The sequence below is a fragment of the Cetorhinus maximus genome, chromosome 12, assembly GCF_964194155.1.
Source record: "Cetorhinus maximus chromosome 12, sCetMax3.hap1.1, whole genome shotgun sequence".
In the NCBI taxonomy this organism is placed as follows: domain Eukaryota; kingdom Metazoa; phylum Chordata; class Chondrichthyes; order Lamniformes; family Cetorhinidae; genus Cetorhinus; species Cetorhinus maximus.
Window position 1 is genome coordinate 70,970,251 of NC_135890.1, and position 17,625 is coordinate 70,987,875.

Consider the following 17,625-nt stretch of genomic DNA (forward strand, 5'->3'; position numbering starts at 1 on the left):
GCTTCTCTGGTCACTATCATATTGCAGCTTGTAGGAGTTTGCTGAATTTAAATTGGCTGCCCTATTTTTTGCATTACAACAATGACTACACTTCAAAAGTACCTTATTGGCTATAAAGCACTTTAGGGTGTCCTGACTTTGTGAAAGGCCCAAAATAATGCAAGTATTTCTTTTGTATATTCTTTAGCCATTGGTTTGTTCTGTTTGAATTTGAGGATTTGAAGGTTTGAAATGAGCTGTTCACTATATTATTCCCTCCTACATCACAACACCTACATCTGTTAGTCTGCACAGACTGAGATATAGGCCAGCTATTGGTAACAAGGGTTTAATATAGAGGCCTGAAATAGAAAGATCGGACAGCCCTGTTTTAAGAAGTTAGGCTATTTCAGTAAATTGGAGTTATCTTAAGAGGATCTTATTCACTTGTCTGATCTATTATGTCTTCAAGATTCACTTCTATGTATAAAATAGTGCCTTGTTGTCAAAGGGCACTCATTTATCAGCAATCCTGGACTCCTGTTTCTGGACCGGACAATATTCACCTGCAATGAGACCTGCTGCTGTGTAATTTTCTATGTATTTTGGTTTTATAGGTGTCTAAGGGTGCTGGAGTGCTCTTAGTGGCTCACTGGTGTTGGGCCATGTTTTATTCTTTCATGGGATGTGGGCATTACTGGCAAGGCCAGCATTTATTGCCCAAGCCCTTAGTGGCTTGCCACACCATTTAAAGTGGACAGTTAAGAGTTAACCACATTCCTGAGGAGTCACATGCAGGCCAGACCAGGTAAGGGTGGCATTAGTGAACCAGATGGGTTTTTACAACAATTGATAATAGCTTCATGGTTACTATTGCTGAGACCAGCTTTTCAATATTGAATTTAAATTCCACCAGTGGTGGGATTTGAAGCCTTGTTAACAGAGCATTAGCCTGGGCCTCTGGGTTATACGAGTCCAGTGACGTGGTGATCCTCGAACCATTTTCCCAAATGCTGAGAGCTGACAGGTATTTGATCCTCACGCAATCCCCACGTGCATTGTCCAGCAGGAATGGCTGGACCAGGATAGAACCTGAGACCTCCCTATCTGCATGGTGAAGTTTCACACTGAGTGGTAACTGTAGCAAGTGGATCATCGGGGCTGATAAGCAGAAAAATCTTTAAAAATAGTGGGCTGGATTTTATTGGCACTATATTCCCTACACCCACGCACCTCCCGAGTAAAAAGTCAGTCAAATGAAAAGTCAGTCATCAGCCCACACACCCAAAACCCACTGCCCCACAGCCGCTTGTGGATGAGACCAGAGCTAGGGGTTGTAAATATAAGATTGTCACTAATAAATCCAATAGGGAATTCAAGAAAAACTTCTTCATTCAGAATGTGGAACTCGCCAACACTGGGATTGAGGCAAATGGCAAAGATGCATGTAAGGGGAAGCTGGATAGGTACATGAGGGAGAAAGGAAAAGATGGAGATGTTGATGAGGTGAGTTGAGGAAGAGTGGGAAGAGGTTCATGTGGAGGATAAACACTGGCGGGGACCTACTGAGTGCAGACTGTTTATCAGACCTCAAGACGGGGCTGCACCCAAACATTTCGCCCACTTTCTCTCTCTCAGCTGCTGAATACCTGCTGTGTATTTCCACCACTTTCTGTTTTAAACTCAGCAGCCAGTTGTTCTTCTTTAGCTCTCATGTTTGGAATCTATTCTTGTTAAGCTTTGTGTTTTATTATTTTAGCCCTGCCTGATGTCAGTATTCCACTCCCATCGTATAGTCATGAAAGACACGCTATAAAAAAGCAAGACTTTGGTTTTCACCACCTGCTGTGGAAATGGAAAATCAAATCAAGATTGCATTCCAGACGGTGCTCGCTCAGCGAGAGACCTCACTCTCCCCCCGCCCCCGTTGTGATCAGGAACTCCAGGAACTCTCTGGGCACGATTTTCTGGATGGGGTGGGGTGTTCCCACCCCGCCACCGGAAGAGTCGGAGGAAAATGCATCCCCGCTGATGTCGGCTGCCCTGCAGCCACTTAAGGCTCAGAGTAAGATCGTCCAGGGAGCAAGTCCCACCTTAGAGAACTGCCAACCAATCGGATGACCGGCAACACTGTAATCCCATCAGCACCAGGTCCGAGCAGTGGCCACTCCAGGCAGCCCCCAAACAAGAGGAGCCAATGGAGGCCAGACAGGAGGTAAGTCCGGGGTATCGATGGGACCTTGCTAGCAGGCCTCAGTGGGGGGAGTAAGGAGGTTGGGGAGGCCGGGTTTGACAGGCTGGAGGTGGGGAGAGTTAAAGAGGGAAATAACCTTCAGAGGGGTGCCTCCGATGGGCACAAGGGGCCCCCTCTGCTCACCCAACACCAGCTCGCACAGCTAAAGCTGCCAGGATACCTACTTGTCGTGGGCCTCCCCTTGCTGTGGGTAAAATAGCAGTGGGTGTAGGATGAGGCACTCCATTAACTGGCCACATAAGGACCTCAATAGGTCCAAGGGAGTGCCCAATGCTTCCACCGCCCGTCTGTCTTAAAATGGGAGACAGGCCGGGGAGGGTGGCTAGACAGCAGGCAGGCCCCCCCCACCGAACTTCAAACCCGCCAGCAGGGGACCGTAAAATTCCACCCTATGATGGGAAGGGGGCATTACAAAGGGTGAAACAGCAAGAGGTAGGCACAGAGAGCAAGAGGGCTTTGACTGGAAATGGGAAGGAAGGTCTCACCTAAAGAAACAGAAGTGCATTGTAGAGGGTTAATGGTTGAGGGGACAGGGCACAAAAGTACAGTATCAGGCTAAGCCTGAAGAAAGTTTTTTTAAAAATTCATTCATGGGATGTGGGTGTCGCTGCCTAGGCCAGCATTTATTGCCCAGCCCTTGTTCAGAGGGCATTTTAAGAGTCAACCACTTTGCTGTGGGTCTGGAGTCACATGTAGACCAGACCAGATAAGGATGGCAGATTTTCTTCCCTAAAGGACATTAGTGAACCAGATGGATTTTTACAACAATCGACAATGGTTTCGTGGTCATCATCAGCCTTTTAATTCCAGATATTTTTTTATGGGTTGATGGTGTTAGGTAATTTCACTGGGAAGTGAAATCCAAGGCAAAGCATCACCATGGATGCCGATTGTTAAATGAGGATATGGCGATGAGAAAGAAATTGAAATATTATGCAGAGACAGAAGCTTTCTGTAGGAGATAACAGTAATAATAGTAATGATTAGTGGGCCGGCATCTTAAGGAGCATCAATTAAAGGTAAACAAGTCATTGGCAGCTGGGAAACATAACAGAGAGCTAATATTAATAAAAAAAGCCACACAGTAATTAGCCTGTTGAATATCATAGTGTGATTGAAATCCTATTCTCTGTCTCCTGATTGCAGGGAGCACAGTCCAGCCAGAGGAAGCAGTTTTCAGAGGGGGATTTACTGAAGGTCCATTGATGATTCAAAAGTAAAATAATACCAAATCTGATTTAGAAATAAGATGGTGCAAACACTCAGCAGGTCTGGCAGTGCTTTACAGGCTCAATGGGCATGTCCCTATTTCTTGTGTTTATATATGGAGTATTAATACAGGGGCTGAGAAACTTTGGTTAGATGTGCTTTGTGAAGTGAGAGTGATGTATGTGTGAATGTTTACTGTGTAAATTTGATATTAGTAAGTATTCACTATTCAGATGTACTTGTGAATATTTAATATGTAAATTTGTTCTTGTTAGTGATTATTCGCCCTTTTAGGATGCTTTTCTGAATGTTTACTCTAACTCCTCTGCAGTTGGTCCACTCCTCTGTGCTATTTAAGACTTCCCTACCTTCATGACACTTCTTATCCATGCCTTTGTTACCTCTAGGCTATTCTAATGCCCTCCTGGCTGACTTCCCACCTTCTATCCTCTGTAAACTTGGGCTTATCCAAGAGCTGCCTGCATTTTAACTTACACCAAGTCCAGTTCACTCATCACCTCTGTGCTCACTGACCTAGATTGGCTCCCAGTCCAGCAGTGACTCGATTTTAAAATTCTCATCCTCGTTTTCAATCCATGGCCTTGCCCCTCCTGTCTTTGCAATCCCCTCCAGTCCCACAATCCTCCAAAATATCTGCATTCCTCCGATTCTGGCCTCTTGTGCACCCTGATTTTAATCGCTCCACCATTGGTGGCCGTGCCTTCAGTTGCCGAGGCTCAAAGACTTCTCTCCCTAAACCTCTCAGTTCTTGTTCCTTTTTTAAGACACTCCTTAAAACCTACCTCTTCAACCAAGGTTTTCATAATCTGCCCTAATATCTCCTTATGTAGCTAAGCATGAAATTTTGGTTGATATAATGCTCCCGTGAAGCTTCCCGGGGGCATTTTACTACGTTTAAATTCTATAAAAATACAAGTTGTTATTGCATTATTACCAACTCTGACCCCTCCTCTGGAACACACCGTTAAAGAAATACAACAATTGGACAAGACATCCCAAAGTACACAGGGCAAGATAGGGTGGTAGATTTTTTGTCTTAATTGTTAATATCTTGTCAAATTACATTGTTAAGGTTTGTTAATGTCAATTACATTGTTAAGGTTAAGAGAAACTGGTGGTGGGTACTAATTGTATTTGAACACGTATAAATCGGGGACAGCTGGGACACTGGGTTGTGTGGGAGGAGAGCTGTGAGACTGAACAAGTCAATAAACTCTCCCAATAAAGAATAGCTCTGCATCTTGGTTTCTGCTTCACCAGCTGATTTGGATCCTTTCTTTTATTCGTTCATGGTATGTGGGCATCGTTGGCTCAGCCAGCATTTATTGCCCATCCCCAACTGCCCTTGTTCAGAGGGCATTTAAGAATCAAACACATTGCTGTGGGTCTGGAGTCACATGTAGGCCAGACCAGGTAAAGGCAGCAGATTTCCTTCCCTAATGAACATTAGTAAACCAACTGGGTTTTTATGACAATCAGCAATGGTCATCATTAGACTTTCTAATTCCAGGTTTTTATTGAATTCAAATTCCACCATCTGTCGTGGTGGGATTCAAACCCAGGTCCCCAGAGCATTAACCCGGGTCACTGGATTACCAGTCCAGTGACAATACCACGAAGCCATCGCCTCCCCCAACATTAATCAGACAGGTAGAACATGCAATGTAAAGTCTGTTGGGAGGAATGATTCTGGTACCAGAACCCACTGGAGTTTCCCTCCTGTTGAATTCAGTGGTAGTAAAATCTGTTATGGGCATTGTTTCATCCAGCACACAAGAAGATGATCATTGTAGTTACGGCAGCAGGGTGACGGCAGACTGTGATGATTTTTGGTGGGACTGAGGCCTCACAACACAGACAAGAAAGGAGTGAAACCCTCTCTCGCTCTCCCCTATTTACCAAGGAAAGCTGGCTGCCTGTAAGGAGGAAAGAGGAGGCCACAACTGGAGTATTGTGTGCAGTTCTGGTCTTCACATTACAGGAAGGATGTAATAGCTCTGGAGAGAGTACAGAGGAGGTTTACAAGAATGTTGTCAGGGTTAGAAAAGTGTAGCTACGTGGAAAGATTGAATAGGTTGGTGTTATTTTCCTTAGAACAAAGAAGGCTGAGAGGTGACTTGATTGAGGTGTACAAAATTATGAGGGGAATAGACAGAGTGGACAGGGTAAAATTGTTTCCCTTGGTGGAGAATTCTAGAACCAGGGGACATAGATTCAAGATAAGTGGCAGAAGGTGTAGGGGGGACATGAGGAAGAACTTTTTTACACAGAGGGTAGTGGGTGTCTGGAATTCGCTGCCCAAGTTGGTGGTAGAGGCAGAAACTAAACTCTTTTAAAAAGTACCTGGATCTGCACCTTAAGTGCTGTAAGCTGCAGGGCTATGGGCCGGGTGCAGGAAGGTGGGATTAGAAAGGGCACCTGGGTGTCCTCGGGCTGGCATGGATAAGATAGGCCGAATGGCCTCCTTCTGTGCTGTAACTTTCCTATGATTCTATGGATGCATAATGAGCAATTGTGGATTCCTGGAGCCACTTTTTTGAGAGGAGAGAGGGCAGGAATACCCCCAGAATTTTGCTGACACCAGCTAAAGATTTTTCTTGCTTGTAGTGTCCTGCTGATTGGGGAAGGGTGGTGGATGAGGTTGGATTGATGGAAGAGCCTGGTAGTCTTGTCTTGCACTTTCTTTCATTTGTTTTTAAAACGTAGGGAGAATTTTGACTTACAAAGGAACGTGAAAAACATCTCAGTACAAACCAACATTGTAGGCTATCCAGATGCTTTGTTTAAAGATACGATTCACAGAAAACCACATCAAAGCCTAAGGTGTACCAAAACCTCCCTGAATCTACTTACCCCCTGCAATCTACCTCAACTTGTCCATTGCTGCTTTGTGGACTGGCATCTTGAGAGACAGCTCCAAGGGTCCATTGTGATGGCTGATTTAAACCTGAGAGAAGAGTTAGTACAGGAGGGTGACTCAATTAACAGAACAGGACAGAATGTAAATAATACATCTGAAGGAGTTAAAGGAATTCTTGAAGAATAAACCTATTATTCGGCCTTGTAGAATGCCCTCAAAACCAGATTTAGTTCCTGTTTTATTCAGGTCCTGGGCAAAATCAATGACTCAGAGCTGTCCCCGCACTTCAAGTTGATATAGCCCAAGCTGAACTGTACCAGGTGAATGTGAATCCCAGGTTTCAATTCTTGGCCTGGTCAGCAGATCTCAGCTGGGCTGCCTTTTTGAGATCCCCAATTAGCCTCAATGCCCCTGGGCTAGTATAACCCATCGCTGAAGGTTCCCATCTCTTGATCACTAGCTGATGACCTCTGGTGGATCTATCTGTGAATATAGGTGAGGCGGGGGGAGTGGGGTTTAGTTGTTTTGGTGTCCACAGCCTAATAGATTTCTCACACATCAATAACAGTTTTGAAGAAGAGTCATGTGGACTCAAAACATTAACAAAGTTTCTCTCTCCACAGATGCTGCCAGGCCTGCTGAGTTTTTCCAGCATTTTCTGGTTTTATTTCAATAACAGCCTCTTAGCCGAGGAAAGTGAATGGGTCCAGCACCTGCCTGTGCCCTTGGGAGAGTATATAGGGGAGAGGAGATATCAATTTTAATGTGGGGACCCTGGGTTTGAATCTATTGACATGAATGGGTTGAAAAATCACATCTGCCTCCTGGGTGTAAGGGCTCCAATTCTGGGAAATTCCAACCCAGTTATCAGAGGTTCACAGTCCAACATTAAATAGAAATATAACTCAGAGATGCTAGAAAGAATAAAATCAGAAAATACGCAATACGTCAGTCAGCATTACTGAAGAGATGGGTTGTAAGGTGCTGGGTGGATACCTGCTATCAGGCAATAAGATTGTCCAACATACAAAGTGGACAAATGTTGCAGTGAGCCAGAAAGCGGAGCTTTCCTGAAACACAGCTTTGGGACAGTATAGAGGGAGCTTTACTCTCTACATAACATTTATAGCTGAATCGAGGTGGGAGGAGGAGGTCTTGTAGTGCAGTGGTAGTGTCCCTGTCTCTAGGCAAGAAACTCCAAGTTCAAGTCCCACTCTAAGATTTGATGGTTAAGGTAGGTGTGTTTGTAACATGGCCAAACAGGTTGCATATCAACTTGTAAATCCTTCCAAAACACTCCTATGACAGGCAGTAAGAGCAGGGGAGACCCCTGGTCAGCCACCTGCAGAATGCAACAGCAAATCACTGCAGTACCTTGCCAAGCATAATCATGGGCCAACACATGGAAGTCCATGGTCACTAATGCCCTCATAGGGCATGGGATATGAACCAGGAGAGTATAACACTGACATCCTTTTACTTTGGCCATCACTGCCCACTTCTTTTTATCCTTCGCCACCCACATTTCCCTCACCCTTCCAGCTCCACTTTTTTCTGTGTTCATCTCAGGACAAAACTCTCCCCAAATCATATCCAATAGCACTTTCAGATAGCTAACTGTCCAGCCTTTGACCTCCATTTATCATGGTACTTATGCAGCCATTGATCTGCTCAACTGATCCCTCAGCTTAACCTTTGATGCCCTTGTGCTCAGTGAATGCCATACCCTTCTCCATCCTTGTCCTCCTGGTATGTCCCTACAATACTGTCCATCACAGCTCACTCTCCAGTTTGTTACTCACTCTGGGTTACTGTTCATCACCTCTCACTCTAGGGTATGTTGGTCAAGTTATTCTTCATTCTAAGCTGAGATAATCAATGTCAGTATCACACAGGGACCAGTCCTCCACTCATCCAACATCATCACACATTTACCTAGCAGCAGAGGTGAGCAGGACTGAACAATGATTGGAGTGAGAACCATGCTCCATTTGTCCCTTCCCTAGTCCATTATAACCAGTTGTAACACCACACTGCTGTGGTTGAGTCCAGCTAACTGAGCACAGGTCAGTTTTAATGTGGGGACCCTGGGCTTGAATCTAGTGACGTGAATGGGTTGAAAATCACGTATGCCTCCTGGATGTAAGGGCTCCAATTCTGGTCAATTCCAATCCAGTTCACAGTCCAGTGAGAAAAGGTATCTTCCTGTTCTCTGTGCTTCAGTACCAGACCAGCCTGTACATTACAACAGTGGCTACATTTCAAAAATACTCCATTGGCAAAGATGTCCTAAGGTCCTGAAGGCACTATATAAATGTAAACTTTATCTTCTTGCTCATCCATCAAGGTGACTTGTGATGGTGCCTTAGAATCTTTCCTCAATTCTAAAACACTGCTGTCAATGCTTCTGCTATGTTCTCATATACAAATATCCCTCAGAAATAAATAAATGGCTATCAGAGTATAGCACAAAACACAAACACATTCCTGCCTTACCTTGTCTCTCAATCCGTCTACAGGTCTCATCTTCATCTCCAGCCACAGCACACAGCATCTGCTCAGCTTTTGCTGCACTCTCCACAAGGTCAACGAAGTTGTACCCAGCACGAGCTGTGACCATCCCTTCATCCAGCACAGGAGCTGATGGGCCGAACATACAGAACGACCATTAAAAACATACTCAAAGCTTTGAGGATATCTCATTCCTTTTTCCTGTGAATTTTATACATATCAAACACTCCCAGGTTATATACAAAGCTCCTTCTACACTGTCATCATCAAACTCTCCAGACAGGTACAGCATGGGGTTAGTTACAGAGTAAATCTCCCTCTACACTGTCCCCATCAAACACTCTCAGTGCAGGTACAGACCAGCCTGCTGCCGATTAAATACCCCTGTCACTGTCCAAAGGGGTGCCTGAGCCTGACGTGGTCAATCTAATGCCAAGTCAGGCCTAGCTTTAGACCCTGTGGTCATGGTCACTGGGGTTTGAATTCAGACCCCAAAAGTCATCTGATTTTAGACACTTAATTTCAATACATTAAACTGGACTGGATGCAGTGGTGTCGTGGTAATGTCACTGGGCTAATAATCCACAGGCCCAGGTTAATGCTCTGGGGACGTGGATTCAAATCCCACCCTGGAAGTTGGTGTTGAAATCTATCTGCCACTGCTTTGTGTTAACTAAATCATTAATAAAGATAGTGAAGAGATCCTTGTGAGACAGTGCTGGGCAATTCCCCCTAATTGAGTGCAGATCTGTTATCCCTACTCTCTGTCTTTGCCCTCCCAACCTGGTCAATAATTTGCCTTCAATTCCCTGAGCTTTAATTTCAGCTTTCAGTCTCTTCTATGGAACTTTACTGAATGTCTTCTGGAAATCTAAGTATACTACATCAATAGACAGAACCCCCCATCTACTACAACCTCAAAAATTTCCATTAGTTTAATTGGCATCGCCACTCAGTATAATTGGGTAGGATCAGGATAATAACAGGATAAGTGGGCTGAGGTACTGGGCAGTGCAGGTGGAACTGTACCCCAACAACCAGTTAGTGTCTTCAGGGGAGGAGGCAAGTTCCCCTATCTAATGTAGAGATCCTGAGGTCCACCACCATAACCAACTATTAAACAGTTTGAGGTCAGTCTAACTCTGCACAGACTGGTAACTCTCTGATCTGTCACATCACCGTCACATTGAACAAAGCTTTTACCCACTAGCCCCAGCGGGGCCTCAGCAGTCCTGTTAGCTAGGTAACAGCTGACGTTATTCAGAGACGCCTTTAGCCGATCACTGTCTTTATCGTAACTGATGCTGCCCACTGGCTGTGTGTGGGTGGCCTCAAGCACTCCATACCCTGGGACCACTGGGCACATCGGTGGGCATCTTTGCAGATGTCTGTCAGTAACTGTTTCCTCCTCCTGCTGTGCCCGGTTATTGGATTGCTGTCCACTTGTCAGGAAGGGAGCACTGGATGAGTGGAACTGTCTGGTATTACTTGGGAATGTCAGCAGAGGGACCTGCCACTTCTCGGAACTGTTGCACAGACTCAAGCCACCTTGATTGAGAAACTCTCCACTCAGGTAACACTGCCCAAGATTTGACAATCTCTCAAGCTTGCAGCCCGAGAGCGTGCATTGTAAGAGTCCATCGGGATAGGCTGGCTGTGGAGGGCGCATCATTGAACAGGGGCAGGCGAGATCTGCAGCAGTTGACAGTGGGCAGAGGGTCATGTTTGTCTGGGCGAAAGTGTTGGATGCTTCTGGTGACCTGTACCAGTAACTTGAAGCAGTTCCATTCAACAAGGTAACTGGGTCCATCTCAGACAGCGGGAGCTGATGGAAGGGGAGTCCCAAACAACATCTGCTTAACAGAGAAATTTAGTTTAGTCTCAGCAGCACATTGAATATTCACTCCTCCCTCAGCCTTCCCTTCCCCCCACCATTTTTCCACCTTTCCTTCCTCCCCTCCACCTTCCCCTCCTCTCTCAGCCTTCTCCTCCTTTCTCAGCCTTCCCCTCCTCCCTCCACCTTCCCCTCCTCCCTCCACCTTCCCCTCCTCCCTCCACCTTCCCCTCCTCCCTCCGCCATCCTCTCCTCCCTCCGCCTGCCCCTCCTCCTTTCACCTCCACTTCTCCCTTTGCCTTCCCCTCCTTCCTCTACCATCCTCTCCTCCCTTCCACCTGCCCCTCCTCCTTCCACCTTCCCCTTCTCCATCCACCTTCCCCTCCTCCCTCCACCTCCATGTCCGCCTGCCTTCCCCATCTCCCTCCACCTTTCCCTCCCCCCTCCACCTTCCCCACCTTCCTCTGCCTTCCCCTCCACCTTTCCCTCCACCCTCCACCTGCCCCTCCTCCCTCCACCTCCCCATCTCCCTTCACCTTCCCCTCTTCCCTCTGCCTTCCTCCCCTCCCTCTGCCTCCCCAGCCACCCCCCCGCCCCTCCCTAGTGGCAGACACATCCCTCTGTTTCCTCATTGCCACCAGTTTAGCCAGCCAGCGTTTTTAGCCATGGGCAGGGCAGCCATCGGAACCTGAAGTCCAAGAGCCAAAAGATTAATGAGGTCCCAGGGTTAAAACTGCCTGCGTCTCCCATCCAAAATGGACACTCCCGCCCCAGTTAAAATCAATACTTTTATTTTTAGATTATTTTAGCTTGTCTTTTCATTGCAACATCCAAGCTATTCTGGAAAAATCCTGGATTTTTCTCTGCTCGATCCAGAAGTTTATTCCATACATTGATCACACCCATTTGTGTATCTTTCAATGTCAATCCCAACATCAGTGTTTACTTGTTGGAACCCGTGCCCTCCAGTTTGAACCTTGCAATTTAAAGCAATATTCTGAGTCAGCTTTGGGTGCAGCCTGAAGAATTCTTCTAAGGTCAGCTGGAATTTTGTGTGCCGTTCTGGTCGCCACATTACAGAAAGGACATAATAGCTCTGGAGAGAGTACAGAGGAGATTTACAAGAATGTTGCCAGGGCTTGAAAATCGTAGCTATGAGGAAAGATTGGATAGGCTGGGGTTGTTTTCCTTGGAACTGAGGAGGCTGAGGGGGTGACCTGATGAGGTGTACAAGATTATGAGGGGCATAGATAGAGTAGAGAGGGGTCCCCTGTTTCCTCTAGAGGTGAGGTCAATTACCAGCGGCATAGATTTAAGGTGATTGGTAGAAGTAGCTTCTTCACACAGAGGGTGGTGGGTGTTTGGAATTGACTGCCTGGTTCGGCGGTGGAGGCAGAAGCTCTCAGCTCATTTAAAGGTTACCTGGATCTGCACCTGAAGTGCTGTAACCTGCAAGGCTACAGACCGGGTGCTGGAAGGTGGGATTAGAATGCGCAGCTGGTTTTTAATTTTTTTATTTTTCGGCGGGTGCAGACACGTTGGGCCGTTTGGCCTCTTTCTGTGCTGTAACTTTTCTCTGGTTCTGTCACCTGAGAGATACCATCTTCCTGCTGAGCCCAGGGGACCATTGGCCAGGGGATGACGGCTAAGAGAAAAAAATGACTTTCCCTCCAGAAGTTGGAAAGTCTCAGGGGCACCCAAGCCCGTTGTTACCTCTGCCACCCAGACGATGCATCCCGCTGACCCTGTGAGTTAACCAATGCCTCCATCGCACTGGCCCTACACCCCTTCCTGCCCATCTCCCCTCGCTCTCAGCACCACACCGTGCTTCCTGTCTCTGCCATAGCACCACAGGGCAAATGGCAAACAGACTGCGGGCACCAATCACGGTGAAAATGGAGTAGGGACATCCCCCTCGTCCCTCAGGGCATCAGTCTGGCACTGACCAAGCTTGGGAGCAACTCAATTCTCACTGTCAATGATTCAGAAAGGCAGAGAAACCTGTGTTTTTAAAAAGACACAGGAGGCCATTTTAAATGTGGGCACTATCTAATTGGCTGCTAATAATATCACCTCTCACAATTTCCATTCCCATCTTCTCTAATTAAAAGGAACATCAAGCATGGCATTTAACAGCCAGTTAAATTAATATCACCCCCACAAATTTAAAGTTATCCCCAGAGAATGTTACCTTTACCCAACATTAATTAAAGGGAGCTTCTGCTGTCCAGCTTTCTTGGGTTGGAAAATATTGATTGAGTGAGTTGCTCATCTTTCCCCATCCCATTATTATGTGTTTTCAACTCTCTGCTCTACTTACTGTGGACTGGGCCGTGCTGGTCTCTGGGCTGCAGTGTAGTCTGTACCCCTGGTGTGCTTGTCCAGTGCCTGTTCTTCCTTAACAATGCAAGGGGCGTGCACAGAAGTATCACCACCTGCTGAAAGAATAGAAGCCTCAGACACAACAGTTCACTGAGAAACACTCATTCCAGTCTTATACAGTCATAAGGGTGAATTTTATAGCTCTCCCACACCCTGCCACCCACCCTCCCTTCCCTCTCCCACCCACTGGCACATTTGAAGGTGGTCCCTGTGTCCAATAGGGGAAGGCCCCAAGATGGTACCCCGCCCTTTGTGCCTCCCCCACTTGACCTCCAAAACCCTCCCACTGCCTCCCTCAGCCCCATTTCTGGAGCCTCTGATCTCTCCCCGACCAAAATGCCCAGACTTACCTTAAAGACTGGTATCCAAGTTCTTCCTTCCTGGGGAATGCGTGTACTCTCAGCAGTGGCAATACTTGCTTCTGACGCTATTGGGGCTACAGAGCTGCCAGCCAATCAATTGGTGGGCAACTCTCGAGGGCAGGACTTCCTGTACCTGAAGGGCAGAAGTCCCACTCTAGCCTCATTAAAGCTGCCACCAGGGTATTATTGCTGTGGGGTAGCCAGATTTAAAGTTGTCAAGGTGCCGACAGACTTTTTGACCAAGGAGGGGGCAAGGAATACAACCCCTGTAAAATTCACCCCATGGAGTCATTTATAGCACAGAAGGAGGCCATTCAGCCCATTGAGTCCATGCTAGCTCACTATAGATCAATCCAGTCAGTCTTGCTCCTCTGCTCGATCCCCATAGCCCTGCAAGTTTATTTCCTTCAAGTGCCTATCCAATTTTCTTTTGATTGATTCTGCATCTGTCACCCTCGTGGGTAGCGAGTTCCAGGTCATTACCAATTGCTGCATTAAAAAGTTCATCCTCACACTCCCCTGTATTTCTTACCCAAAACCTTAAATCTGTGTCCTCTAGTCCTTGTACCATCCAATAATGGGGATGTTTTTACTTTGTACCTTATCCAAACCTCTCATAATAGGAACATAGGACTTAGGAGCAGGAGTAGGCCATTCGGCCCTTGAGCCTGCTCCACCATTCAGTAAATTAATGACTGATCTGACTGTATCCTTAACTCCACTTTCCTATCTGCCACCCCTGAATCCTTGACTCCCTTGTCTATCAAAAATCTTTCTAACTCAGCCTCGAACATATTCAATGACCCAGCATCCAGTGGCTGGAGAAGAGAATTCCATAGACTATCGACCTTTTGCGAGAAAAAAAATTCCCATCATCTCTGCCTTAAAAGGGAGACTTCATTTTTAAACTGTCTCCCCTAGTTCAAGTCTCCCCCATAAAAGGAAACATCCTCTAGGTATCCACCCTCTCAAATACCCTCAGGATCTTACCTGTTTTAATAAGATTACCTCTCATTCTTCTAAACTCCAATGGGTATAGGCCCAACACCTGTTTAACCTTCATAAGATAAGCCCCTCATCCCAGGAATGAGTCAAGTGAACCTTCTCGGTTTGACATAACGCTGAGCTCTTCTTCCATCATCGCTGTCTCTGCTTATTTGGCGAGGAGACTTCCTCCACCACCACTCATCAGACCCTTTAACCCATCTCCAATATTGTCCCTCCACCTGGACCCCTCCCTCTGACCTCCTACCCTCTCCAGGTCTTTCCATTGAGAACTGCTGGATTGTCACTGGCTGTCTCAATTTCTCTTTCTTACTCTAGCCTCTGAACTGGTAGCACTCTGTTTTCTCAAGGCCCGAAGCACTTCACAGTCAATGATGGGAATGGTAACATAGTAGTAATGTCACTGGACGAGTTAGTCAGAGGCCTGGACTAACGTTCTGGAGATATAAGTTCAAATCCAATAATGGCAGCCAGGGGAATTTAAATTCAATTAACTGATAAGTTTGGAATAATACATCTTGTACGCATCTATCAAATCCCCCCATAATCTCCTTTGGCCAATGGAGAGCAAGTCTAGCTTTTCCAGCCTAATCTTGTAACTAAATCCCTCATTCCTGGAACTATTCTGGTAAATCTCTTCCGCACCCTTTCAAGGACCTTCCCATCCTTCCTGAAGCGTGGTGACCAAAACGGGACACAATATTCTAGTTGGGGCCTAACCAGAGCTTTATAAAAGTTCAGCATAATGTCCCCGCTTTTGTACTCAATGCCTCTATTTATGAAGTCCAAGATCCCATATGCTTTGCTAACCACTCTCTCAATATGTCCCACCACCTTCAAAGATCAATGTACATGCACTCACAGGTCCCTCTGTCTGTGCATAATATTTAGAACTGTGCTATTCAGTCTATATTCCTGCCAGAATACATCACTTCTCTGTAATAAATTCCATCTGCCACTTGTTTGTCCATTCTGCTAGCCTATCTATGTCCTTCGTATCATCCTCAATGTTTTTCACTCCTTGAAGTTTTGCATCATTTGCACATTATGAAATTTTACTCTGTATTCCAAGATCTAAGTCATTTATATATAGTAAAAAATCAGTGTTCCTAGCACTGACCCTTGGGGAACATCACTGTCTACCATCCTCCGGTCTGGAAAATAATCATTTACCATGACTTTTCTGTCCTTAAGCAAATTTTTTATCCGATTGAACACTGACCCTCCTATTCCATGAGCCTCAGTTTTGTTAACCGGTCTTTCATGTGGTGCTTTGTCGAACGTTTTCTTAAAATCCATGTGGACAACACCCACCGCATTCACTTCGTCAATATTACTGAACACACTGCTGTAATAAAGGCAGCCCCCCACAAACCAGTTAATAACAATGCAGTATAACAGGGTAGCAAGCGGCGAAGCCTGATTCGCAACACTCCATATAGTCTTGGCTGAGTGGTCAGAGAGAGAGAGCAAACATCTTGCCATTGTGGCAATGGGTACCAGCCCTATCAGCTGTGGTTCAGCAGCTAGACTGACTCAGGAGGTTGTGGTTACACACGGTGGCCACACATGTGTGGTAACATCTTAAAGGGCTGACTGCTATGTGGCCTGTGCGGGAACCTACACATTGCTATGTGGGCACACAGCTTAGAGGAAACACTGAAGAGAAGTATTAGTGGGATCCCCCCTCACCACAAGGGTTAGGAATGGGGCTATTGGTGTTCTTGTTATAAGAAAAGACTCCTGGATTTGGGCTTAGACTATAGAGAGTACAATTTACAACTTTGATACAAACTTGGCAACATAGTAAATAATGAGCAGGATAGTAGCAGATTTCAGGAGGACATAGAGACAGACTTGTGAAAAGGGCAGACATCTGACAAATGCAATTTAATGTGGATAAGTGTGAAGTGATGCACTTTGAGAGGAACAACATGGAGAGGCTGTCTAATCGAAATGGAAGTATTTTAAGGAAGATGCAAGCACAGAGGGATATGGGTTTGTGTATTCACAGATCTTTGAAGATAGTGTGGTAAGCTGATAGGGTTTAAGAAAGCATATGGGTTACTTTGTAAGTGTGGTCATTGAATGCAAAAAAATAAGGAAGTCTTTATCTTTACAAATCTCTGGTTCAACCTCAGCTGGACCTATTGTGTACAATTCTGGACACTACACTTTAGGAAGGATATCATGTCCCAGTGAGGCTACTGAGGTTCACCAGGCTGAAACAGAGGGGTGAAAGTCCTCATTTTGGAGAGATTGGAGAAACTGGGATTGGTCTCCTTAGAACAGAGAAGGTTACGGGGAGACCTAACAGAGTTATTCAAAATTATGAGGGGTTTTGGTAGAGCAAGCAATGTGTGTGTGTGTATGTGGATTGGTAACTAGAGGTTAGAAATTTAAAATAATTGGCAAAAGAACCCTAGGGGAAATGTGAATTGTTTTCAAACACAGCATTGGTAAGATCTGGAACACACAACTTGAAGGACGGTAGAAGCAGATTCCACAGGACCTTTCAAAAGGCAATTGGATATGTTCTTGAAGAGGACTATTTGCAATTGGGATAGAAAGCAGAGATGTGGGACTATATTGGACAAAGAACTGGTATAGGCAAAACAGGATGAATTACCTCCTCCTATCTGTAAGATTCTATGATTCTATATGTGCAGGGCTGGAGATTGGTCAGTTAATGAGATGGGTACAGGGGATGATCAGGTATTCAGCCAGACAAAGCTCAAGCTTCCAGTTTAATATGCGATTGTTGGCAAGTTATCAGATAGTGCGGTATCAAATTCAACAGTTCTTTCAAAGAGCCAGCACAGCTAAGAGGGGCTGAATGGCCTCCTTCATTGCTAAAGCAAACTCTTGGTTCACTCTATTTCGAATGGGAAAATTGGCAGCTGGAATACTGCTCCTGACCTATGTCCTGTGAGATCCCAATCCCATTGGGAGGGACTGGGAAACCCGGAACCACTGTATATCACAGGATTGTATTACCTACCGGAGCTGAATAGCTGGGGACATCGGGTGAGCAATCTGCAACTGCTTTCGTTCTGATCAATTGGTCTGTGTGTGAAATCCCCATCTCGCTCTCGCTGGTTGTTGATTCTCTTCTGTCGCCGTCTGTAGTTTGCAAACCAGTTGTAAATTTGTTGCTTTCCTAGACCGGTCTCCTTGATTAGCTGATCCTATACAAAAGGAAACGTAC